This window comes from Agelaius tricolor, unplaced genomic scaffold, assembly GCF_023055355.1.
Source record: "Agelaius tricolor isolate 1412-34295 unplaced genomic scaffold, bAgeTri1.0.p SCAF_7, whole genome shotgun sequence".
In the NCBI taxonomy this organism is placed as follows: Eukaryota; Metazoa; Chordata; class Aves; order Passeriformes; family Icteridae; genus Agelaius; species Agelaius tricolor.
This window is the reverse complement of record NW_027269267.1, coordinates 29,831,636-29,858,318: the sequence shown is the minus strand read 5'-3', so window position 1 is coordinate 29,858,318 and position 26,683 is coordinate 29,831,636. Positions and strand designations below refer to the sequence as shown.

The following is a 26,683-nucleotide window of genomic DNA, read 5'->3' as shown; positions in this document are numbered from 1 at the left end:
CTTAAATAGTCTTGAAATAACAGACTAGAGAAAACCAAATTCAACACCAACCAAAAGGCAACACAGCACGGCAAATACAGGCTCTTTTGCTGAGCTAGTTAAAAAAAAAAATCCAAGTCAAAATGGAACACAGAGGAATGAAAAGTCACAAAAGCTAACTCCAATGTTGTGAAGCTGTTTCCTACATTCCCTCTTGTAGCCAGAAGAGTGCCCTAAAGTGCAGTTCAAATCAGGTATTTGAGCAGCTATGAATCTCTCTTTACAGGAGATTGTGATCTCAAGAAGTAGCTTAGGAAAGTCAAAGATTGGGTTAACTTGCTAAAGGTGAAGTTTTTGTGAGCACTTACATTCAATGTGTCTCCTAGGTGTCAAATCCCTACCTTGTGTGCTGCATGACAATTAATTTTAATTTGGGCTCCAATTCAGAGCAGACAAAATTATTTCCCATTGGGGACATGTGGGACTGGGATATGGGCTATAGCACATCATCATTTTGTCTTTATACAGAAACCAGATTTGAGCTGTGATTAAACTGGCTTACCCCACTGCATCACCTCCAGCCCCCAACTCTCCCACCCCAGCCCTACAAGATCTACTTTTCTGGAGTACTCCAACAGGCCTGGCCACAGATATCCTCCATAACTTATCCTATTCTGTATAACATTCTCTTGGCACAAGAGTACAAAAAGTACAAAAAGAGTACAAAAAAGTACAAAAGAGTAAAAAAAATTTTGAAAAGGATTGAAACAATCCACTTCCTAAAATGTATGCATCTTAGAGAAAAGCAGCACTCAGGTACAGAAAATTATGACCTAAGGCTTGGAAGAAGGAAAGGCTCCAGGCAACATTTCTATATCTGTACCTTTGTCCATGGGAAGATCTCTCAGCCTTATAACAACATGACCAAACATGTGGATTAGAAGAAAACTAGTTTTCTGAATCCATGTTTGTGAGGCATCCAGCCTCCCCAGCACGTATAAACTTTATTTGGAGCTGTGTGGGAACACCACCTGCTCACACTGCTCCAAGAAATTCCACTTAAAACATTCAGAAGCAGCTGGGATGTGAATATTTGATTCATCTCATCAGAAGCTGAAATTAGGATTGAAAACATAGATCATGGATTCTATGTACATTCCAAGAAAATATTTATTTCTTAATATTTTTGTTCACTGAAATATCACACACTGTTTATCATTTCATTTCTTGTTTATGCTACGGGTTGATGTGGTTTATACCAAACTTTGTAAATGATTTTAAGGTAGCAAATTTGCCATGATTCAAGCCAGTTGATCTGCAACTAGAATACAAGGTTCAGCTGGAATCAATAGTTTCCATTGTGACCATCAGTTCTGCAGCACATAATGCTCTACAGTATGGTGGGCATGGGAAGCAATTCCCTGAGCTTTATAATTGTATTAATCTATTACTCCTGTAATTTTAGAAAGCATAATGTTACAAATAAAATTCCACGTGCTCCAAGAGCAACTGATAGCTCCAAGTCCAGTGAATGTATTCTTCAGTGGCTGAACTAGTGGCCCATTTTTCTTTATACAGACATAAGGGAAGCAAGATTCAACAAACAGCAAATTTTCCTCAGCTGCAAAGAGCTAGAATGCCTGAGGCTTCTTGTGATGTCTCAGTTTCTTGAAAAATTTTGTTCTTGTTCTGGTCTAAATCCTTTTACCTTTTCCTAGTTGTGCTTATATGCCTTGCACTATTACTTATTTTCTAGTCATAAATTAAAAGGCTGACTGTAGCAATGATTTTTGGAACAATTTTACTGAAATATCCAACCAGGCAGGGATAGATTCCCATTCCTCCACTTAGGAAAATTTATTTTATTCCTATTTGGATGTTATGAAAAAAATACCGCATCTCCTATAACTACTATCTGTGTATCTGGACACACAGCTAGTTTTGGACCAAAAAGGTCCAAAACTTTTTTTTGAAGTGGCAATAGCAAGCAGAAAATACAGATCACAAAAGCCCCTTCTTTACTAGCTCATTTGAGCAGGTCAAGCTGCTGTTGTGAAACCAGATTCTCTCTAGAAATACTCATTTACTAATTCCTGTGTGGATAGGTATTGTTGATTTGAGTACTTCATTAGAGTAAATGCCTCAAAACTCCTTCTCACTGGTTGAAAAATGTAGAACAAGAGATGTAAAATTAATTTGAGATTTTCACCTCTCCACCTTTTTTTCTGGCCTGGATGTCTTCTCCATGTGCCTATGTATAAAAATCTCCACCCAGAACATCCAGGCCAGAGCTAGAATGGCAGTGTTTGGAGAGGAAGACAGACTTATCTCTGAGGAAACACATGAATTTTAGCCAAAATCAAATTTTTTGAGTAATCTATTCTAGAAAACAGGCAATGTTGACAATTCCAGGTCATTTGTTTACCTTGCTATCAGTTGAGACATTCAGCTTCTTGCATAAAAGTTTTCTAATTTGCATACTCTGATCAGTTTTATACTATGCCATCACCCTGTTCTAGGCACCTTATGTAATCCTCTTGCAGTACCTCACCATCTTGTATTCTACAATGTACTTGTCTTCCTGTTTCCTATGAGCCAAAGTGTAATTTTTCACATTTTATTTGTGTGACACTAAACACAGGGAAACACCAATTCCCTAAAAATGTCAGTGGTGTAGCAGGGATTGGTTCTTGCTCCATGTGCCCTAATCTTTTAGTGTTCATGAAAGGGCAAAGGTAAGGATAGAGGGTCACAAAGACTCTCCATGGTTTTGCATAGAACAGAAGGAGCCCTTTGCTATTATATACCTGCCCCGCCCTGCTTTTTGTAGTTATTTTTCCAGGGCAATCCCAGAGAGAAGATGTTGGAGATGAATTATATAATACAGACGATAAACTAGAGGCATGGACACTTGGCCAATTTCATGCCTACCTTCTGGAATTTCCCTTGTGCCCATATATCTTCAGTTCCCTATTTGTGTGTGGCAGTAACTAGTACCATAGGTTGACCTTCTGCAGTACAATTAAATCATCCTCGCAGACTCAGAGCTCTTGCAACATTTAAGAAGTTTTTGGCATTGGATACTTCTGAAAACAATTGAATATCTTAGAAACCCAACAACAACAAAAAACCTGGTAACTTCCCTCCTTGCTAATTATCAGTAAATTGTGGCTATTATTAAAACAGCATAAATCCATTAAGAGTTGGAAGTTGCCAGATCTCCTCGAGTCAGAATTTCAGTGTGGGTTCCAGGCCTCCTGTATGGAAAAATTGCATGTGTAGTGTGTGAGCATGCACTTCTTGATCTCTTTTAATCAAGATAAAAATGGATAATGTAATAGCAGAGTTTTCAGAAAGAATGCAAATTGCTGTGCATTGCAATGAAATGTTTCCCCTTAGGATTAGAGTGCCTAGTAAGACTACTCAGCATGAGCTGGAGCTGATATATGAAGCTTTTGCTTGCATAAAGGCAGACAGGTTAGAGCTCAGCTGGGCCAACCATAGGGTCTGGTTCTTCAGCACTTAATCAGGCAAAGCACCTGTGGAAGTCAGAGAGGTTTGCCCCTTAATGAGAATTACCCAGCTAAATCTCCCTCTGCAGGGCTGGCAGTGTAATCCTGCAGCAGGAAAATGATACATAGGGGCCCCTAATAAAAGTCTTAATTTGCTTTGACCACTGCTGGCATTTTAGGTCCACAATGGCCTTGGAAGTTATCAGTTGTACTTTGTTGGCCAGCACATAATGTTCAGAGATAATTCTTCTTCAGAGCCCTCTGCTTAAACCCACTCATGTCTTTTCTGCTGCATGCAGTTTTTCTTCCACCTCTGTGACTCCTGTGGGGATGAAAGGATCCGGAACTGCCTGCCTCTTCCTTTTTTTCTTCCTATGGAAATGATAATAGACAAAAATATGTAATACTTATTTACCAAGAAAGATTAAATCATGCTGCAAATTAAAGAGAAATATATATTACAGAAGTACAATTAAGGACTTTGACACTTGATCAAAGGTACTGCATGGCATAAAGAGTTAATGTGGCAGCTCAACCAAAGCTCTGTGAACTCTCTCAGCCTTCAACAAAGGTGAGAAAGTGTGTGTTAGAGCAGCCCCAAGTGAAAAAGCCTTACCTTAAGTTTCATAAATTCACATTCTCCTTACATTTAAAAGATGATATTACTATGGCTCAGCTGAGGGTTAGTAAAAAACCAGTAACTGACCACAAGGCTGATACATATAAATGGGAACGGTGTGAGGAACACTTTGAGAGCACCTCGTATGGCTTGCAAATGGGAATGTATTAGCTCACATCTCCCAAATGTTTTTCTTCTGCTTTAATTTTCTGTTCTGCTAAGCCATCACTGAGATATCTTACTGGCTCAGAAAAAAAAAAAAGAGCAGTAAGTAAGATAGACGATCTGTTAAAGCGAAGGCTGCATTTTTAATAGCTATAACAACAGAACCAGGGGAAGCAATAACTAAGTAGTTCATCCCTTCACAAATCTGTCAGGACACACTCTATACAGCTGCCAAAACAATGGTAGTAATGCAGAGAGGTGCCTAATATTGTCAAGTCTGAAATTGTTTGATGCAACAAACAATTATCAATATTAGTACATAACCCTACCTAGCAAGGCCTCCTGGAAAATCTGCTTTTATCGGATTTCCACCACAAACACCAAGTGATAATGTGGAGAAAGTCTTTTCCAGCCCACTAAAACTGAACTAGCCAGAATGCAATGCAAATAGAGGACTCCAGCAGGAAGAAACAAACTTGATGCCTATAAGTAAACTGAGATGAAGTATGAGTGAAGCAAAGGAAACAGCACTGACTGATCTGTGAAAACTAGTAGGACCTCCAAGAATTTCTTGAGCTCCACCCAGATGTGATGCTGCTCATGCAGAAGTATATCTTCAAAGAAGAAGTATCTCCATTCCTTCCTGTGGCTGCCATGTGCCAGGTGATCAAGCTCGTATGCTCTTTGCACAGGATGCCCACTCCTCTCAAGTAAGTGACAATAGTCTTTATAGAGACATTAGAACTTCTTTGGACAACTATTTCTATACAGGAGTACTTTAAAAATAGCAAATAAAGCTAGCCATGAATGTCAATTAAGTAGCACTTGGCATACTTTAATTCCTTTCCTTTAAAGTGGGTAGCATAGCAATCTTTTTAGAGTTTATCACAGAAATTTCAAAGTGTACACAGAATTATAATTTTAATTCATAAGTGTTATGATTCAGAAAGAAATGCATTTACCTGTGTTGACTTTAATATAAGTATTTAGGAAAGCAAGACTTCTCTTGTTCTTGGGGAAGGAAGGTTGTCAGGGCTCCAAACTTAGGGATCACTCTTCACATCTATTGCTCTGTTGTCAAAAACTTAGATTTATTTTGCAGGCACACATTGTATTAGCAAATAAAGATGTTAAGCTTAACTCCACTGAATTTTTATCCCTCTTTATCCTGTCCCTCTGTACATCAAAATCCTTGCTCCAGCTTGCTGAAGTTCACCTGCATGTTTCCAAACACTGGAAATGCAGAGGAAACTGAAAAAGGGAATTAACAACAACAACAACAAAAGGTAATCTTATATATAAAAATTGTTTTATGTATGTAATTATAATGCTTATTTCCTGAGTTCTTTCTTGAGGATACTCTATTGCCTGCAGGGGTCACTGTAACTTCCTCAGGCCTCTACTACAGCTGAAATCCGAAAGAGCTAAAAACCAACACAACATTATTAAAATACAAGAAAACAGCTTTCTTTGTTTTTTCTTTTTTTTAATTAAAAAATTACTATCCTATCCTCAGAACTTGTTATCAGGACTTTGATAAATTAAAATAATACTCTTTCTTTGATGTTTTGGTGTATGGGCGACTACGTGATTTACCAGCAAACCTAAAATTTGGCCCTCTCCACTTACCCCATGCTTTGTCTGTGGATTTCAACAAAGAGGTCTTCAGTGTATTTCAAAGTAATCCTGGAGAGAAGCATCTGAGTAATCTAGGGGATGCCCAAAGCCTCTGCCTTCCCCCCCACTCTGGTGCTTGTGCAAGCAGTGCCTGTCAGACCCTTGCAGACTGCATATGTCACCTTCCCGTATGCTGGCCCTCCTTCCACTACTTTTGTGCAGTAATTGTACAATAACTTTCCTGTACAGTGACTCTCTGTATCCATAAAAAGAAGGGGTTGGGTTTTTCTCTGAAGATCGCATCCCAAAGTCTTTGCTCAGCCCTTACCCTTGCAAAATCTCATTCAAATCAATGGATATTTGCATGAGAAAGCGATCAGTTAAAATTAGACCTGAGTGAAATAGGGCTTGGTGAGGGAAAGGGGGAGGTAGTGGTGGGGGGTAATAGGTGCTTTCACTTCATGCAGCATAACATTTGATGCATTTGATGGGGTTTGTTATGATTTGTTCAATCAGATTATATAAGTTTTTAGATTATTTGCCTGTCGAGGTAAATTGGACTCTTTAAGAATTTTGTTATATGTTTTCTACGTTCTTGAGGCTCTGCTTGCAAGATCAATATATTTTGTTAATAAAATATAAATAAAATTAAGATAAACACAATAAAGCAGGATAGATCACTCAGCCAGAAAATAAAAAAGATACAATTCAATTGCCCACCCCAGCTCAGCACAGTTCTCTGTTACCAAAGGTGCTGGACATTTGGCTTGACAGTGAATGATCCAGCTGATGAGAATGTGCCAGTAAGGTCTGAATCAAAAATGTAGGAGGGCGAGTGGGGATAAAGGAGAGAGAGGTAAAAAAGAAGAAAAAAAAAAAAAAAAAAAAAAGAGCCTAAAAGTTTAGGTCCAACACTCTCTGATACCTCATAAATGTTTATTTGTTGTTCAAAGGTGCAAGCACCCAATATTTACCACTGACATTTAACAAGACATAATAACTTGAAGCTGCCCTCATCATGTTCTGCAAGTGACAAGGGATGACAATGAAGACAATTTATGTAGGGACCAAAGAAGTCCGTGCTGTAGCCCTTTTTCTGGTTGAAGATCTTGTATTTTATTGCTTCTCCACATAAAGCTTCCTGTTCATGCTTTATGCTGATGGAGTGAATTTCATCCTTCATAATTTCGCCTACCCTAGCTCAAGTCACTTAGGAAGCCTTTATGTAGATTTTACACTTAATTAACATAACCTCATCAGACTTGGTATTTTCTGGAATTTGCAGAAACTGGATGTCTTAAGAAACCCTGGCTGCAGATGAAGTCGTAAGGATTGCTTTGCTGAGAAAGAGGAAGAAAAATATTGTATACAGCAAAAAGGCGAAGAAAAACTTGGATAAGAAGATGGATTTAGTGGGTTAAGAAGTCACAGAACTTTGACAAAGCACAACTTTACTAATACAAATAAGAACCCTGAGCTGCATTTGAATTCACATCACACCACACCTGGTAAGAATTAGTCTAGCACAGCATCATCAATCATAGTGTGGTTGTCAGTTTTGACATCCTTTAAGTCTACGTTGTATGCTTAATGACTACATTACAGAAAATGTAAACAGACACCAAACATTAAGGTATGCCCTATATTTTTTTTAAGTTGCTGTACATTTAAAATAAAAAAAAAACGAGCACCAACAGTGTTTTACATAGAGAGTGAATTAGTAAACTGTAAAACAAGCTGCTATAAAATAATCAGAAAAAAATTTTCTTAAACCAAGAATTAAAAAAAATCAACAAAACAAAAGCCACAAAACAAAAAAGCTTGAAATATTAAGGAACTTTGATTAATCATTTAGGGAAAACAACAATTAATATTTAGAGGAAATAGACACTCTCTTATATTTTGCTATTGTATATTTTTTCTCTGTGAAATATCATTAAATATTATCTTTACTATGCATCCTGTGAATTTTTCAGTTTGATATTGTGACCATGATTTACTAATAAGGACTCTGGAGTGACTTGTGAGTCCATTACAAGCCTTGTATTAATAATTCATAAGGGAAAAACATGCTGAAGAAGTGCTTGGGATCATGACCTAAGTGAAATGCCTGAGTTCAAACTAAAAATTTCCCAAATTCCGTTTTTATTATTAGCAGATTTCTAGAATTACAACACTTACAAGAAAGCTTTCAGTTCTTCAGCTCAGAAGGTTGACCAGGTATTATGACTATAAGGCCCCTTGTCTCATTTGCTTGTGTGATTTGTGATTAAAACTTCCACAGACTTCAGCGAGTGCAGGATCAGGTCCCTCAACAACCCATTCAGGGGGAAGCTTAATTTGAGATTTTAGTGAGTGTTTATTTTCTGGCTCAACAGCAGTATATTTTGGAAGTGCGAAAAATGTATGCAAAGAAGGGTCAAAATCCAGATGTAAGAATGAATAGCAAGAATACATTCAAAGGGTACAGGAGGAGTGAGAACTGTAAATACATCTGTGATTTGGTCTGTGAAAGGTAATGCTATCTCTTTACTGAAACTGCATTGTACGTTCTTGTGGTATGTATGTAACTGCCTCTGCAGAGAAATCTAAAAGGTTTCAAAATAAAAACCCTTACTTTTTCTTTGTAAATTGGTTTCATTAAGCTTCCAAAGTAAAAAGAAGAGCCAGGAAACAATGTTTTATTTTAATTCATTTAAATAATCTTTCTCATTTCTGTGATCTATCACTCACAGATAAGAAGCACCTTGTGAATTTTATTATTTCTACAAAATAGATCTTATTCAATTAGCAACTGTCACTGGAAAAAAACAGACAATAAACCTCCAGATCTGATTAAAATGGAGAGAAACTTTGAGTGAAATGCATGATATTTGAAAACGGTTATATTTCTTTGAAAATGAGCATTCTTCCAGAAATTACTTTCAAAGTTTTTTACTGAGCATGAATCAAAGACCCAAAGTTGGTTTAATTTTAGTCATCAGGAACAAAATTTGAATTGGGAACTGCCTCAGATATCTGTAGTTTTAATTTAGCTATTTGTTTTAGGAATAATAATGTTTCAAAGCTTTGAGGGAATTCATGTCTTTTTGGAATTTTGATTTATTCCTTACGGACCCCCAATCATTTTTAGAACAAGGAAAAAAAAGAGAAGCATTCTTCACACACATCCCAACTTTATTAAAACATACCAGCCCAGAGAAAGAAACTCCACAATTTCCTATATCTCAGTTTGTAAATGAGAATTTTATTATTACAACATAAATTATGTAAAACAATACAATTAAAATCCTTCTATATGTTTGATTACCACAGGTCTGGATTATTATTTAAAGTTGAGATACTTTCACAAATTTGTGTGTGGGTGGCACAGTAACAAAGTTTTGAATATTAATTACTATTTTTGTAAAGCAATTCTCATAAGTCTTTGGTCTAAGCCAACAGTCCTTATTCAAGCAAAACAACTTGAATGCTGTGGGAGTTTTACCTAGCTCAGTACTTCAATCTCCTTAGAGATCAATAAATAATTAAAAATTTTATCTTACAAGCCACTGTGTTTTAAAATTGACTTCTTTTAAATTAATCTTTGCTTTACTTGTTGGAGAAATGGTAGAGAATTCCTCCCCTGCCTTTGTGCCTGCACCCCCTTAGAAAAGTCTGTGCAGTGCAGGATCCTGCAACGCTATATCCAGCCCTAGTTTGGTTCTGAAATGGTCCCATTTTTGGATTGCTTTTCCTTTAACAACCTGATTACGCTGCACGATTTACTTCCACAGTTCCAGAGCTCCTCATTACTAATTCCAATAGCAAAACTTGCCAGAACCCCTGAGAAGCAAACCTTCAAATCTAGAATTAAATAACAGAATATATTACACATTGGACATTTTCAGGGAAACTTTACTTGAGGGAAAATAAACACAAACATCTTGTTCTGTGATCTGTAAGTAAACTGCTTCAACTGCTGTGCTGCTCCTAGAAAAGCTTTTGACAATTATGTCTTTTAAGCCAAAGTTTTAACAGTGTGTTTCTGAGGCAGGCATACATACTTCATACAGTATTAATAAAGGGTTTCAGAATTAATGAAAATGTGCTGTATTCACATATAATGAATAAGCACCTAATTAAAAGCACAGTAAAACCAGATATTGGTGTGAGGTTTTTTTTTATTTTATTTTTTTTATATTAATATCTATTGTATTACTTTAGCCTTTAATGTGAGCCTCTTCAGCTGACTGATGCCCAAAGGGGAGCTAACAAATCGCTCAGCTGGTGGCTGACACTGGTCCTGAAGAAAGCTAGTAAGGAACACTTTGCAGTCTTTCAGAGCCTCTACACCAGCTGTCACCCAGCTATGGGTGCTGAAAAGCTCCTGTCACTTCATCCAAAGGGATTTACTTGGTCAGAAGGAAAATTTAAATACAAAGCATGCAGCTAAGAAGCTAGTGAAAAGGATTATGAGTGCACAAGAGCACATGTGTATAAGACACTAATACATCTTTAGGAAATTTCAGATCCCCAAAGCCAGGATTACTGCCAGAGGCAGGGTGGTATACGTACACTGGGACCTTTACCATTAGAGTTATTATCTTCCAACTATTCAACTTTATAGGTCTTTCATCATGTGTGTGTGTGTGTGTGTGTGTAACGGGGGGGGGGGAGTCTTGGTGGTTGTGAGGAAGAGGAGGAGGTTGTTTTAAAAAATGCTTTCCTTATCTTCAAAAGGGGAGCAAAAAAGACATTACTGACCTATTATTCTGTAGTTTTCACCTGCATTTAAAACACTTCATAGCTTTTTATTTATCATCTACTGTTAAACATGTTGCGTGTGTGTGTGCACCGTTGTGCAAATGGACCCAAACGTCCAGCTCAATTGTTTAATCATGACTAAAGCAAACAAAGCACGGCGTCTTATGCTCCCCAGCAGAGCTGCTGAGTGGAGGAGTTGAACGCACAGGAGAGGTGCATGGCAGGAGACACCTGCCCAGACAAGGCGAGGTCGATCTGTGTGATCTAGCCATCTTTGCAAACTGACACTGAAGAAAATGGCATACTAGACCGGCTATTTGAGCCTGAAGGGGAATGACAGTGGGAAGAATGCAGTGCTACAGAGTTGGAAATGCTGTGCCAGAAAGAGTTGAGCGAGGGCAGTTGAATCTCAACTCCAGCCTTCTCTTCTTGTTCCTTTTAATTTTTTAAAAATTTTCTGTCATAAATGTAATTTTAAAATCACCGAAGGGAAAAAGAAAGGAATAGAAAATATGAAACAGAAGAGTAACGTCTATAAAACTTACATTTTATTTTAGCCAGCTTAACAGTGCAGTCACACTCGACTCGGAGCAGCACCCATGCTGGCTGGCCTGTGGCGAGGCACTGCTATTCTATGTTAATAAAGCCCCTGGCCTGACCTGCTGGATGCAGGAAAGTTGATGATGATGCCAAGTTGTTTAGAGGAGGAACGGAAGGCGAGACCCCAGCACGAGATGCCGGCTGGCACTGGCGAGCCCCGGGGCGGGTCACGCTGGCCGTGGCTGCTGTGGGCTGGGCCCCGCAGCCCCGGGCCGCTCTCCACAGCCCCGGGCCGCTCTCCACAGCCCCCGTCCGGTTCCCGCAGCTCTGGCTGGCCCTGCAGTCCTGGCTGGACTCGCAGTCCTGGCCGGTCCCCGCAGTCCCGACCGGTCCCCACAGCCCCGGGCCGGCCCCCACAGCCCCGGCCGGCCCTGCCCAGGCGGCAGAGTGACCGAAACGGGGGGGGAGCAAGGCAGGAGGGCGCGGGGCTGAGGGGAGGAGGGGATGCAGGCAGGAGGGCTGGAGTGCCTGGAATTTTAGGAAAATTTTAGGAAAATTTCACCCGCAGCTCCTGCGGACAATGGGGAGGAGTGGGAAAGTGGCAGTGAAACGTGGAAGGTTTAATGGAGAAATCATCTTTTTGGGGAAATTCTCCTCGTAGAGCCTTTAGGAACATTAGCATTATGTGCCTTACAAAGCCGGAGGTTTAACAAAAAGTGCTACACAGCGAGAACCAGCTGCCTTTAGAGGTCACTAGAACATCACTGCAGTATTTACAAATTTTCCATGAAGGATTAGAAGTTACTCTAAAGCCCTATATACACTATATACAGTTCCAGTGGATGCTGTATACTATTATCTAAATTTCTTCACATAGACTATCATGTATCTGCCCCAGCAAAGCTGATTAGTGAAGCAGCTTGACTCTGACATATCCTTTATGCCAGCCACAAGCTGCCTTGCACAGCCACCTTATTCACTGTGGAGACAGGCCTGAAGCAAGATTGTAACACAACAAATGCAAATGAGATGAGCCTTACACCACTTAAACTGAGATGGCTATAATATGTAACAGCTTAATGTGCCCACAGAAGTGATTGATGCCCCCTCCATATCTCTAAAGAGCTTCAGTTTTGATGCACCCTGTTTTTTAACTAATATTTCTTATTGCTCCTCTTCCTGGCAATGTTTTTCTCTTTTTCTTCAGTGTAGGGAAAAGAGGAAGGAAGCAAAATGACAAAGAACTTATCAAAGCTGGTTGTCTCTCTCAAGATCCTGACTTATGAAAACAAAAATTTGAAGGATCCCTTAATCAGCTCTTAGCAGTTTGTTTAGATTATTCCAGCAGAAATTTGGTCCTTTGTAAATCAGTTATCCTTGATATTAAGCTGGAAAGAAGCAAGGAAAGATATTAACTGGAAAGAAGCAATGTTTGTAACCTGACAAACTGTTTCGCTTGGGGCAACACAGTCTGAGGGTCTCAAAGAGCTATTGCCATTAATCCAGACAGACCACAGTCACTCTGCCTGATCAGTAGATAGCCACAAATTTTAGGAAAATTTCAGACAAATCTAAAAACCTCTACTAACCTAGCTGGCTATATATTTCTAATCAGAATTCTTTCCCTGTCCTTCAAATAAGTAGAAAACAGATTTCTCCATTTCCCCTAAAATCAATCTTTCACTTTATCTGTCAGTTGCTTTCTCCCAATTAGTATTCCAAATTCATTTATTTTTGTCATAAATTAAATTTTTTTGTGTACCTTGGCACGAGTTTTTCATTCAATACTTGTGAGTAATGTGACAGACTTAACGTTGTGTTGCTTAGCAGTAATAATAATAATAATAATAAAAAAGAGTAACTTTGTTAATGAATTGAGATGAATCAAAAATGCCTTATTAATTATTGCTTGCCTAGTAGGCTAAGCTTTGGCTCTTCACCTCACTGGCCCAGAGAACATTTCTTGCCTTTGGCCATGTCGGAGGGGCTCATTAAAACATCTCTTGGGAGCAGAAAGAAATTGTTAGTGAAAAGCAATGGTCAGTGCCTCAGCTAGAACCCAGAAGGGAAGGGAATCCCTCATCACTGAGAGCTAACAAGGCTGTATGTATTACACCTGTAATCAAACTGCTCTGAAAATGCCAGGAGACCACTGAGCTCTCTTTGTGATTGGTGAAGTTATCTGAAAATGCTGAATCCAATCCATAATTGATGTGCACACATACAATTACAAGCCTCCAGATATCAGTTAAAATGTTGCAGTTGCAAGCCTTAAGGAGTGGTAAACCTTAACATGCATGGCATAAAATAAGGTGTTTGACATAATAGAAGTGAACCTGTTTTGCTTCCATGCACTGCCAGTTAAATTTTAATTGAATTTGCTACATTTGTTAACAGATGTAATTATAGGAAACCTTACTGAAAAACAATGATATATGGATGGGCTTGGGTATCTTGTTGGTATTTTGTAAATCAGGGCTGGGGCATCTTTTCATTTTCACGTTTTGTGAATTAATTTGTGTGTTTAATAAAGATCTACATCACTGCTTTGCCTAAGGTGAGTAAAATTTGCTATGACATGCAATGTGACCTTGGGATATTGAAGTTTGAGAATTTTACATGTCCTAAGGTGAAAACTGGTGCCTCTTGAAAACTTGAATTTGTTTCTGGCCTCCCTGTGATCTCCTAGAATAGTCAGAATTGCAAATTGCTTTCAAGGCTTGGCTTCCAAGTAAGTCACCCTCTAGTAGATGAGACGCTGAATTGTGAGATGAAAGATGGCTTAAAATGAGTTCAACAGATAAATTTACAAGTCAATGGTATAATATTCTCCAAAATATTATATATACTTACTACAGCTCATCCAGTCAGCCTCAGAATTAGTGTTTTCCTTTCATTTTTATATTTGTTTCCTTCTTGGTTATTATATGAGAAAGAAACTGTCTTCTGATGAGATGTATAAGCAGATAAGCTTATAGAGAAGCTGAAGATTCTAATCACTCTGGGGAGAGGATGGCAGGACAGTGGGAAGACTGTGCAATGATAAAACAGGAAAAAGCAAGTGGAGAAGAGATGATGTAGAATCACTCAACTACCCACTATAAATATTTTGGAGTTTAGAATGGGACAATTACTATGAGTTTAAGATGGGCCAATTATCATTGCTGCTCAAGAGGGCTTCCCTATGTTGTGAAGTACTTTGATGTAAAAAATGATTGATAGATAGATGAATAGATAGATAGATAGATAGATAGATATAGACTGATGCCTGGATCCATTGGAAATGGACTACAACATGAAGAACGTGGTCTACTGTGCTCTGTCTGGTGATACTGTTTATGCTACATCTGACTCTAGGGTGTTCTTCTAAACAGTTACAAAAATAAACTAAAACATATTGGCCATTAATGAAGACAAATCACAGAATGCCTCTTTCCAGTGCATCTGCCAGTGTTTGGCAAACTCTCTCTTAGCCATGATGTGGAAGCTTTCCACTGCCCAGCCTTAACTGCCTCAAGACATACTGCCCTAAGTCGGGTGGATGGGCTGCCTCTACAGACACTGGAAAGAGACAGCTATGAAAATTGTCCCACCTATCTTAGAGGGGCAGATCTGTGCTTCAGAGGCAGCGGGAGTCCAGTTGAGACTGGAGAAGGCAAAGGCTTAGGAGAGATGAATCCTGCCTAAAATGGCTTGTCTTTTTTATTGTTGTTTTGGGGCTTTTTTTTGCTGTTGTTGTTTTGGGGTTTTTTTTTGTTTGGTTTTTTTTTTTTGTTTTTTTTTTTTTTGTTATTTTTGGTTTTTCAAGATTTCATTTGTAATCTTACTAAAGCCCTCATCATTAAAATGTTTTTCTGTCTGGATTTTTGTTTTAGCAAGGCTTCATTTTGCATTGTCTTTCAATTGTACCTTTTTGAAAACTGCAGTGAACTGGAAGGTTAGAGAAGAAACATTGCTGATCAAATACCATCTCAAAGGGTTGGGCTGAGAGGTGTAGACAGAGTTCAAATACCTACTGACATTTGTTTGAAGGAACATTTAGTTTTCTGTTTTATTTTTATATGCAAGATTAAAAAGGGAAAAATATACAAAACTGCAGACCCTGGGAATTTTAAAAATGTAATAAACCCCTTTTTTTCCTATTATTCCTAAACTATAAGGAAGGTAGTTGAGACCTGAATGACTTTAAAACTGATGCCACTCTGAAATTTCGTTCTACCACCCAAATTAACAGCATAAAGACCTACTTGTTGAGAGGATTGCATGTTTGACTAGAAACACTGTTTCAGTGGTAGAAGTCCTTTCTACTGGCTTCTGTAGAAACAGAAAGCAAAAAAACCCTGTCACCATCCAGTAAAAGGAAATGGTTTAAAGAACTTCACCAAGTTTGTGACAAGACATGAGTGGCCTAATTTGCAGCCCTGTCCTATTGCTAAGAGAATATAGATACAGGGCCAAATTCATCCTCCAGAAGGCCCTGGCTTTGTTCAGATCCCACAAGATGTGAATTTGACCTGTGGACTGTGGTGATGTAAATGGCAAATGCTGAAGAAATGCAGATTTTCCCCAGCTTTGCCCTGTCTGCATTTTCAGGGCTGACAGTGGCTCATCTGTGTAACTCAGAATACCTCAAGGCTGCTCTAAGCTCTACTGGCTTGTAGCATCCTCCAAGGTAGTTTTGTGCCACTGAGAATGTTACCAGCATATATGGGCTCTGGCCATGGGGTCTGCAGTGCAGTGGAGTTGAAAAAGATCCGTGTCTCTGCTGCACTTGAGGATCCCCTGGCTCCAAGGTAATCCTCCAGCCTCTATTAGGGCAGTTTTCCAGGATCTTTGCCCTGCTGGACTCAGAGCTGTGTTCTGCTTGTAAAGTCTTACCTTTGCCATTACATGTTAAAAAGATTAAGGGATGTTAATTTGTCACAGAGTTTGTATTTCCAGCTCATGAAAAGATTTCTGCCATGCCTCTTTTTGGCCTTGGCATTTGCAAGGTACTTCTGTCCTCTCTCTGTTGGTCAAATTTTGTCAGAAGATGACCTTAACTTTTGAAATATTGCCAAGTATATATGTCTGTAATGCTTGGAATAATTTAGAAAAACCTGTGTCTATTAAGTCTTTTAATCAAATGAGGGATCAGCAATATCAGTAACCCACGACTACTACTATGTCAATGCACAAATAATGAACAAAGTGGCAATTCGAGACGTGGTAGGAAGAAAAGTGACAGATGTCAATTATTACCTTCAGCTCCATGATTGCGGATCCCTCTATGTGTAATGCATATGCATGTTCACGTAACAGGGCACATGCAGCTCTTGTACATCCAGGTGTAACAACCCTTATACACATAACGATGTATACATGGTACAGTTTCCGATCAAAACAAATAGAGCCCCAAAGTGACCATTTAAACTGCAAGCAAATGATGCTTCCAGCCTGTGGTCCCTGCTCTGAATACAGGCAGGTGAGGAATGGTGTTAAATGCTTTTGATGTTGCCAGCTCCCATTTGCCACCCAACTTTTTTCTCCTCCAAAACCTCTTAACAAACTTCAAAGGCCTCCTTGCTTCTTGCCTTAATCCAGTGCACTGAGACCTCTAGTTCAAAGAACTTTCCTTAAACCCTCTTCTTAAACTGCAACCAAAACTTTTTCTTTCCTTTCCACAAAGTAGCAATTACAGCTCTGTTGCGTGGCAATTGGGCTTGGGCCGATCAGCTCCTGCTATTAATTAATCTCACAAAGGGGGCTCATTTCCTGGCATTCAAATTGACAAGAGAGCAGAGAACAGAAAGCCCTTTCAAAGCAGTTCCAGTTAACTGAGGGAAGAGGTATCAGAAGAAAGAGCCCCACAGTATTTGAGGTAGAGGGCACATTTGATACTACCTATGCTTGCTACTGATTGAATGATTTCGTTAAGGAGAGCTCTTTACTAATCTTTTACCTGCAAAAAGCTCAAGAGCAAGTAAATGCAGCACAATTATTGCTAAATTGTGGCAAAGAGGCTTCACAGGCCAGGCTTTTGGTTTCACTCTCCCAATGCATCTTTTGCAGCATTACACTTACTTAAAACAGAAAGTGTTCACTTTACTAACACAGAAAAGCTCTTGGAAGAAGGGGGAGGGGGGCAGAGGAGGTGGGGGGGAGATGAAGAGGCAAGAAAGAAGAATAGCAGACAAGAGATTAAAGCTTTTTATTCAGTATCTCTTTCGTATTCAAATTGTGCTAAGGGCTCTGTGAAAGTTAGAAGCAAGCTTGTTCAGGAGGGCTTCTAAAGTGTGTACATGGATTTCATGGGAATAGAAAAGAAGCCACGGACTGGGTAATGAAAGAAAGATAAGATGTCCTATATAAAGCAACTCAAGAGTGGTTCAATTACTTCAGCAAACCATCAAGCAAGCTTTGAAGATTTGAGGAAACACTGTTAAAATGTAACAAAAAACTCATGTTGCAGGTTTCGTACCATTACATGTTTGTATACTGTGTGAATTACTTAAACTATATTCCCTCTGTGAACGTTGTTTACCTCTTTGGGGGTTTTATTATTATTTTTCTGGAAGAGCTATATTTGTCTGGAAGAGTTATGGAAAATGAAACATTCATGTTTGATCTTTATATCTCTGTGAAAGGGAGTGTGCCGTAAAAATATGGCATCATTGTTTACAAAAATGAGCCTGGGAATTAAAGGTCTGTGGATGACAGTTTCACATATTTCTCTTTGCAGTTAAAATAGCCCTCCTGACATGGGCTAAATTGTACAAGAAATAACCAACTCCTTTCACCCTGGGAAAGGTCTGAACTGAGGAATATACCTGCTATAAAAATACAAGTCTGCAGTTTAGAAAATACCTATTTTTAATTGCAGCTCTCTCTTTCTCTCTCTGTCTCCTTCCCCTCCCCAGTTCTCTGTGTCTGAGACTTGACAAGTAACATCAAACGTGGCCAAAGAACAAAGCTAACCAACCATGGCCTGCAGCATCCTTCAACCAGAAGTCATCTTTAGTCAAGCTTTGCTACCTAATTTGTAGTATTTCTGTTTGTACTCTTCAAGCAGAAGTCCTAAAACTCTTGTGGTGTAAAGCTTTCCTGGTTTCTGTCTGATAAGATACAATGAGAGTGATGGAATGCTTTGACTCTTGTAGGAATTGTCAGCCATCTCCTCCCTGGTGCTCTGGCTTCAGAAGCCTAGAGCTGAGACCACTATTTTATCCCTCCTGAGTTTATGTCATGGGGTTTTTTGTGTTTTGAATGGTATATCTGTAAAACTCCAAATTTAAAGTGCAGCTTAATCCTCTTCTGTGCCAAGTGTCCTGAAACCCTGCTAAATTTCCTTTGTAGGAAATTTTCCTTTTTTTATTTAGTTGGGTCAAATAGCTGGCAATGATATATCACATCAAGAGAAAGACAATGGTGTTTCTTGAATCAAAGCAAAAAAAAAAAAAAACAGTTTACAGGTCCTTTTCTCACAGTAGAAAAAAGGAATGTCACCAGCAAAACTCATCAACTTGTGGAGATAATGAAAACAAGGAAAAAGCGAAACCTAGAAAACAAAGAAAACCTACATTTTCTATCCCATGATCAAGGAAAGTCTTATAAAATAACAGAAAAGCAATTTTTTTTTCCAGTGGACTGTCAAAGATCTCATGGTTCTCTAAAAACTCAGGGAATTAACTGGAGACCTCAGATGGTCTTTAAAATACAGCACTGCTCACTTTACTCAGTATTTGGCAGTTCTGTTGCCTTCACAGACACTCAGAGAAAGGTTATATAAATTGTGTTTTGCCCTTTAGTGATTTAAACTCTTAATGCCACATGATCAAACAACCTGTAGTAAGCAATTCCATTTTTCCACTGAGTTTCTGAATGTTTGCTGGTTCTGGGATGCAGTGGTGCTGGTGTCCCCCTGGTTGGATCCTGAGCTTTTCCTTGAAAGATTGGCTGAAAGGGACTGTGAAGAGAACTAAAATAACTGAAATATTTGGTAAACCAATAAACAAAGGAGGAAATCACTTTGATACCAAAAAGCAAGCACTAGTCATACTTGGAACATCATTTAAAAGCAGATTTATTTAAAATAAAAGTTAACACAGAAATCAAAATCATATTCATGCATTTCCCAAATTTTTTGAATTAACCATATGATTTTAAGAAGAAAAGGTTTTTTGTTTTTTTAAAAAAAGCATCAAAAATCCTAAAAACCTATAAGAAACAAGCATCTCTGTTTAGACATGCCAGAAAAAAAAATATATTTAGAATGAACTAGACTGATCAAAAGTTTGGACTCATGAATTTAACACCCTTTACTCTTCTTCATACCTAAAGGAAGTCCTGTCAGCCACAAGGAGAGGACAGTGAAGAAATTAAGAGTAAGGACAATTTCTATGTTGTACTGAACTTTCTTTTTTTCCTTAATTTTTATGATGGGCATAACAATATGCTGGTAAATACAGATGCAATTAGGATTGTTCTTCTACTTTCTTTTTTCAATTGCCCCTATTCCCAATGAATTTTCTTTCTTTCTGTCTCTTATACATTAATATGTTTACCTCTATACTTTATTCTTAAGTAACTTAGGTCCTAGCAGAATTACATCAGTTCATCCTTAATAGAATATCTGTTCTATCATGCAAATACTGACAATATCTATCAAACCTATCAACTTAGTAGATTTCACATGGTAGATTTCACAGTTCTGCTCCATATGTTACCTTTTTCAGCAGAGCAACATCTTGAGTGCACTTTCAACATTGCAGCAAGTAAGAAAACTACTTCAAAATTTAGGCAAACTTTAGGTCTTCACTTATAGTTGCATGCCACTTGTTTTGAATGTCTTCTTAATACCTGTTGGTACCTCTATCACCTCCAGGGAGGAAGTGAGAGATAATCTTTAGTTACACTTGAAAGAGAATTGTGTTTCCCTGGCTTCTATTGTCCTTGTGTACTCTTCATGTCCTACTCCTTCTCTCTTTATTCTTTTCCTTTACCTGACTTATTTAGATTGCATGCTTGTTGAAGCATCACTCCTGTCATTTTATGGGTAGATAAGCAGATAAGATAGATAGCATAGGTAAATTCCAGTCAACTTGGATTCCTGTGTATATTCATACAGGTGTCCTGTAACTCCAGAATATACCTGTCTGTTTCCAAAGAATTGAACTATGCAAGTGTTCAGAAATCAAAATCCCTTCAAAACCCCCACCAGAAATGTGGCTTTCTTGAGTTCCAGTAAAGTTAATAACAAGTTCTCCATTGACATTTATGTGAGTTAATTTAGGTATCAAATATAATAGATTTTTAAAAATAAAATACAAAAGCCTATATGGAAAGGGCTCTTTGAATGCTCTTGTTTTAAACATGCCAGAAAGCAAAATAACTCTCAGATTGTCTGAAATTCTTTCTGATTTCTGAAAAAAAAAAAAAGAATTTTCACAGGAAATAAATAAAAAGCTTCTGAGTAACTGGCCAACAAAGCAAAAGTCCTTCTCTCTTCCTAAAATGAGCAGTTCTTTATCAGCTTAATAAAATTGTCTGGGGCAATTTTACTGGTTCTGAACTTGATATAAAGACAAATACCATTCTTGAGAGACTATAAAGCATACCTTTAGATCAATAGAGCATAGGAAATCCTCCAGAGATACAGTCTTGTTTATGGTCAGAGAAGCCTTTTTGGGGAAGGAAAGGGAGAGTTTCACAGTATTCAGGCTCATTAGAGTAAGTATCAGCCTAGAGGAGCCCTAATTTCTTTGAGGCTGCAAAAGAGATTCAATTGAAACCTAAGCTCTTTTTCAATTGTGGTACTGGAATAATAGATTCTATGGCAAGTATCTTGGAGACGGTGGAAACGGCTGCTCCTTTTTTTATGCATAGTTCACTGATTAACATCTGCCTGATTGAACCCTTATAAACTTGGAATGGACTGAAATTTTATTGAGTAGGCTTGCTGAAAGGTCTCTGAAATACACGTATACGATGCCTGTGGGCATATAGATGGGCAAATAAGTGGGACTTCATCAGGCATTCTGCCATCTGAGGACTCTACACAGAATTTACAGTAAAAGCTAGTCAGAGTCATGTATCAGGTGATAGATGTCCCTCAGTTCATTTGCTATCCCTTGCACTTGGACAGCAAAAACTGACTTCAGAGATTACTGGAGCAATAAACCTGTGACAGTTATCATTGAAGATTATCTGAGCTTTTACAGAGGGCAAATAAAATTTTAAATTTGGAAAGTCTGTATAAGTCCTTTTTGAGACAAGAAGGAAAGGAGAAATGGATATATGAGTGAAAGTTTTTAAAACAGTACATTAAAAAAAATGTTCAAGTAATTCAACTACAGTTAAAGCTGAGTTACTCTATTTAATGGTGTAATTACTTGCCATGTTCTGCTTTACAGCACCTTGAAAGCAAGCTCACTAGTAGCACAGTATGGGATTCCAATGTCTGTATTCAAACTGGTGTCTTACTGACTGGTGTCTTACTGACTGGTGTCTTACTGAATTCCAGAGGATCATCATAAATTAAGGGAGCAACAACTTTTAGAGTGAGAAAAGAGTTATACTCTGCTCCCCTCTCCTGCTGAGGTCCCCATGGCTCATCATGCAAACCACTCATGCAAACCACTTTTTAGTGGTTTAAAAAAGCAGGAAGTACCTGGACTTCACTCAGCAGGATACAGATGCTCACTGGGATGCTCAGCAAGGTAAGTGGGTGTGTTTTAATACTTTCCGGAACCAAATTCTTCAGTTTGACTAAATAAAAACGTTGAGGTTTGGATCAAATTAACCACACCGCACCAGGATGTATTAGTAGAACTAAAGTACACCCATGGAGGTCATCTGGCTCAGGAGAGTCTGAAGAGTGGGAGAGAGAGCAGAGATGATGCATGTACAAAACCAGACAATGTAGCTAGCTGAATGGGAGGGAAAATGTAAAGAAACTAAGAGAATATGGGAAATGAGGTTCTGACCTGGCTTGTTTTCTTGTTGCCAACCATTGTATAAATACTGCATCATCATCACAACTGGACTAGAACTTTCGATGGTGATCACTAAATACTGAGAAAGTTATCAGTGCGTGGTAGAGAAGCACCTATGCAGGATGTAAATATGATGGCATACAAAAGTTCAATAGCCCTTAAAATTTCTCAATTTTTCATGGTGATGGAGAGGTCTGTGTTATTGGTGTACAGTGAAGTATACAGCACAAGCAGTGCTGCATATATACCTGCTTCTGTTTATTTATGTAGTAAGACTCAACACTTTGTTCAAAAGCGCTCAATGACTTTTGTCTCTTTACTACTCTTTGAATAACTTCTGTATCTCATTTGTTACAATCATAACAGCACATGAATAGATTTTGAGCGTGTGGGAAGGTGGTAGTGACTTTCTTTCAAGGTATAGCCAATATATCCCTCTGAGAAATATTTGTATTGTGACTGTAGAATTACAGCTGAAGTCCTTGTTGGATAATATATCTAACTGATCTTAAAAGGCAAAGTTCATGACTTAAATCTGAACCAGTATTTACACCGGATATCTGGGGGGGATTCCTCACAGACCTAGACTATAAATAGTGATTTTCTTGGGGAAAAAAATGAAAAAGATAAAACACCTGAAGAAGAGGTATCCGTGTTGCAATTATTTACAAAGCCACAGAGGAAAATGCGCTGAAAACCACCCAGTTTTGAAGTTCCCTAGGCAAAAATGTTTTATTGTACATGGTGTAGACAACTGATGCTGACAACTAAGACTGCTGAGAGTAGGTGTTGAATGTCTATAAAGGCACTTTTATTGACCCACTTCTAGAAGGGTAGTAAATAAATCAAAGCAGGAACCTACAAGACCCTTAAAATAGGGGAAGCAAATGCTCTGACCCAGGGATTAAAGAGTTTACGCTGCCTAATTGTTGTGATGTTTTGTTTTGCTCACTATGCCTACATGTTGCTAGGATTTACTGCTAGGATTTTATCTGGTTGTAAGGTATCAACCTCAGAGTGTGGTGTTGGGTGTTTGCCTTGCACACTTTGGCTTTACTCATCCCCCTGACCTGAAACAAGGCAATAAGCTGGCTAGAAGTGATGACACCACTTATTTGCCTAGCTCCATTAAGGAAGAAGCATAAGGAATAGGGGAGAATCTGGTCAGGTCTGTGACACCTAATTCAATGGCAGTGCTATTTAAACATGTATGATATTAAGAGTTCACTCTAGAAAAGCAAATTGCCTACACAGCTGTTTATCTGTAGGTTACTCTGGTCTGGAGGATATGAAGTTCAATAAATAAGTTCCATGATACTTACAGTGTATGATGAGACATATGACACATACATACAATGTGATGACACACAACGCAAGTGGTAGACTAAGTTCTCTTTGTTTAGACCAGCAGGGATGGCAAAGTTGAAGCACACAACAAATACTCAGGTTGTAGGTGCCTATACTTATCTTAGTTGGGAAAAATTTGTTCTGGAAAAATGTGTATAAGCTTCATGATTTGATTTTCCATTCTCACAGGTCTTGTTTGTATACAATGTTCAAGAGATTGAAGAGGAAAACAGAGTTTGGAGTCAACTGAATCTGTTTCTAGTACTGCTGAGGAGCTTTCAGAAATTTTTGTATTTAAAGAATTATAAGTTATCATTAAAGGTAATGCACAAAAAAAAACCCAAGAGGAAAAACAGTCTAGAAGAAAACAAGCCTTCCAATGGTTTGCTGTAGAAGACTGCATGACACCAGCATAAAATAATGAAAAGAGTACACATAATTTAAAACTAATTAAATAACAATACTTGAAAAATTAAAAGACAATATTTCTAGTTCAGCAATCTATATATGGTCTCATGCTGGATACACACGTCACAAATAATGAGTGTGCGCTATAGTAAATAGACACTGAGAGGAAAATATCTTAGAGAGAAATGGTTTCAGGTATATTTTTCTTTTTATCAGTATTATGCAGTAGAAAATTCTGATAGACTGTCAATAATTTGAAAATCTTTGAAATAAGTGGTGGTTAATAAATTAAAAGGGAACAACTAATCTATTAAAAGATAAATACATCTATCATTTGGTATGCCATTCTATTTAAGTTCAAGTTTTCCTAAGAGTTCTACATAACCATTTCACTGTATATTTTGTTTAGAATGGTGAAAAGAAATACAGTAGTCTGCAATATACATATTTCTAAGGTACAGCAAGACATCCTCCTCAGAAAGGGGTTACAGCATAACATAAATCAACTTCAACTCATAAAAGCACTAACTTACACGTGTTTTATTTCCATAGCCACATTTATTAGTATTAAAATTTTACAGAACCATAATACCTCTACTGGCTCATCTTAAAGTATTAAAGTGATAGGAACACTATTAATAAATACAGATCTTACAGCAAGTATTTTCTAAAAAGTGTGACTTTGAACCCCAGATATTGTACATTAAGAATTCTAACTGCAGTTCAGTACTCATTCCTAAGTCACAGACAAAACTATGGCAAACAGGTATTGCTTACTCATATAACTTCAGTGCTGCTCATGATGACTAAATATTTTTACCATTTTTCTGTCAGAAAGACATCCTTCAGCAAAACAGGAAATCTGTATGGCATTGATTCTATCCTTGCAAATGGTTATTCTGAAACATATCCTTTCACGTTCTGAAAAAATATTTTTGGTCTTGTATTCTTTTCAGCATGTTATTTTAAGTGCATATTCAAATTGAGAAGTTTTATCAGTATTTCACGAATTGGGTCTTCAATATTGCCAATAATCAAGTCTCTTGTCACAGAAATATCAGATATTATTGGAACTTTAACAAAAATTGCTAAGTTTTTGGGGTTTCTCAACTACAGACATAATAATCTGGAATTTGGCAGCTTTCTTTTGCTTTCCCTCTTTACTTTTTCCCATCTTTTTTATTTTGCTGTTAGCAATTCTAGTTCATTGAATTACATTCATCTCTATCAAACCTCCATCAAATCCTCTGTAGAACACTCCAGATGTAGAGTATTCCAGATGATCTTCACCTTTATGTAACATGCATTTTTTTAGCTGTTCATTATTGGTCTTCCTGACTTCATTTTGACAATAACAGATAAAGTAAAGGGCACTTCAGGGGAGATGTTTAATATTAAACTACAGCACTCATCGACTTAGTATGTTTTGGGAACTTTTGAAACCATTTGTTTACCTAATACATCACTGTGGGTGGGATTCATCTCACCTAACTTCTAGTCATATAGTTACACCATGGTCTTCTGGAGACTAATAAGCACATTTAGATCATCAATCACTTGACAAAATTCTACTTTGGGAGGAGATGAACCATGCCCAAAAAATTCCTATCCTACCCACTCACTGATTATAAAGGCTAAGGTGATTAACTCAGATACGGATGTCGGATTTGAAAACATCTACATTTCATCCCCGTGTCTTGTGGAGATATAAGAAATTCTAAAGCTCCTGTGTAGATATTTTGGGATTAGCATGTCTGGAGTGTGAAGTGGTGCTGACATAAGGAAGAAAAACAGCAGAACAATCTGAACAGTGGCACGGCTCAAAATTTTTGGGGGCATTTATTTGGCTAAAGTAATTTCAAGTGTTTTCTGAAATGCTGACATTTGTTCTTATGGATGGGAAGACCGTCTGTTACACTTGCATGTGGCAGTGCAAATGCACTGCTTCTTGACTGGAGTTTGCCATTTTGAGTGCAAGATGAGAGTAAGCAAGCAGGGATACAGGAGCCTCGCTCTTCCTGGCCAGGCCAAGCTCCTCAAGGTAACAGGCTACCCTTTGTGTGAATTGGCACAGATGTCCAAAGAGTCCATTCTTCACTGGCCTCCTGAACAACCAGCCTTAAGTCACAGAATAACAGCCTTCATGTCCTTGAAAGCCTGGCTGCTCCGCAATCATTTTTCCAGAGGATCTGCTGTAATGATAGTATTCTGTGCCTCTGGTCACATCTTAACACTGCTGAAGTCCTCTTGCCACAACCTCCCTCCTTGCTGTAGAAGAGACCTCTCTGTGGGAATGGAAATTATGGCCAGGCAACTTCTGAGTGAAAATAAAATGCAAATATATGATACTGTGAGCATTATCTAGCAAGTATACAAATAAGCATCACCATCTGTGATAGTTTTTTCAAATGTGATTTTTAGGATCTGTTTTATTTTTTGTTTTGAGTGAAGCACAAAAACTGAAAGTTGTAGGGAAATCTGGCCTGAAGTATTTGCCATCGGTATATACATTTCTTCTTTATAAACAACATTCGCTTGTATTTAATTTAAGCACTTTCCTCTTCCCATTCCCTTTGTCAAAGGAAGTCAGTTGATTGGAGGGAAAGGATGCTTACTGTGAGAACAAATTGGCATGGTATTTTGCAGATCAATATTTATTTTTCTTATTCAATGCATATTTTATTGTTAATTGGATGTTGGGCTGTTCCTGTTTGGAAATATGCAAATATTTCTGAACTTTTTACAGAGAAATAATAATAAAACCTAATTTCAAAAAA

The 26,683-nt window shown here is 38.0% G+C and overlaps 2 long non-coding RNA genes across 2 annotated transcripts; one reads left to right on the top strand and one right to left on the bottom strand.

The window, feature by feature from the left end:
- Nucleotides 1-1,157: 1,157 nt before the first annotated feature.
- On the bottom strand, nucleotides 1,158-7,162 carry LOC139591757 (uncharacterized). The gene is made up of 3 exons (XR_011679744.1): nucleotides 5,905-7,162; nucleotides 5,238-5,346; nucleotides 1,158-3,863 (listed from the first exon to the last, which is right to left on the bottom strand). It is a non-coding gene; the product is annotated as an uncharacterized lncRNA (long non-coding RNA).
- LOC139591756 (uncharacterized) lies at nucleotides 4,448-9,373 on the top strand. The gene is made up of 3 exons (XR_011679743.1): nucleotides 4,448-4,985; nucleotides 5,477-5,561; nucleotides 7,178-9,373. It is a non-coding gene; the product is annotated as an uncharacterized lncRNA (long non-coding RNA).
- The last annotated feature ends 17,310 nt before the right edge of the window (nucleotides 9,374-26,683 follow it).